The sequence below is a fragment of the Octodon degus genome, unplaced genomic scaffold (assembly GCF_000260255.1).
Source record: "Octodon degus isolate 3935 unplaced genomic scaffold, OctDeg1.0 scaffold00103, whole genome shotgun sequence".
Lineage (NCBI taxonomy): Eukaryota > Metazoa > Chordata > Mammalia > Rodentia > Octodontidae > Octodon > Octodon degus.
Genome location: NW_004524679.1, coordinates 7,516,257 through 7,517,110, shown reverse-complemented (window position 1 = coordinate 7,517,110; position 854 = coordinate 7,516,257).

Here is an 854-nt window from a genome sequence, read left to right as displayed (position 1 = left end):
AAGAAGTGGCCAAGCCCAGAAGTCAGACTCAAGCCAGGCCTGGTAGAATGAGTTCAAGTTCAGTACAACTAGATCAGATGATCTAAGTCATACTACAAAGCACGACAGGGCCCAGGCTGAGACACAGACCTACAATGAGGATCCTTGTAGGTGGCAGAAGGTAAATTAGATGAACAAGTCGGCCTAGAAGAGTCCAGATACATCCGTGGGAGGTGTCCAGACAGAACTCAGGGGAATTAATTGAAATACAAATTCCCAATTTATGATGTGCTTTGTAATATAGCTATAATGTTTGCTCCTAAGGTCTAAAGTACAAATCCATCAGTTACAAAATTTGTCTCAACTTCTAAATTTCACTAACTGTTGTTAATATTCCTGTTTGTATTATAATAAATAGGATACCATATCTGCATTAACCACATATTGTCCCTTGGGTAATAATAGCAGGAGGTGCTTAGGTAATAACCTCATCAAAGCCCTATACGAAAAGATGGAAGACAGTGTCAAATACAAACTATTATCTCACTCTCAATCAATAGAAAATGCAAAATTTTGGGGCATGCAAAAAAGCAAGAATCTCTGATACAGGAGCGATACCTAAAGAATAGACCATTTTCAGAGAAGTTCTGATTACAGTGATACAGCTAGCTACAATCAAATTTTACAAAAAATTGTCACAGAAAGCAAAATAAAAAGTGCTTCCTGAAATAGAAATTGCCAAAGAATGAGCAAAATGCAGTCTCAGGCCTGAAGCCCAGTCAGAACAAACCTAGGAGACATCAACATAGATTAAATTGGAATCCAAACACATGAATTTAAAGTAAAAATCTTTAAAGTAAAAAGAAACTGAAGTA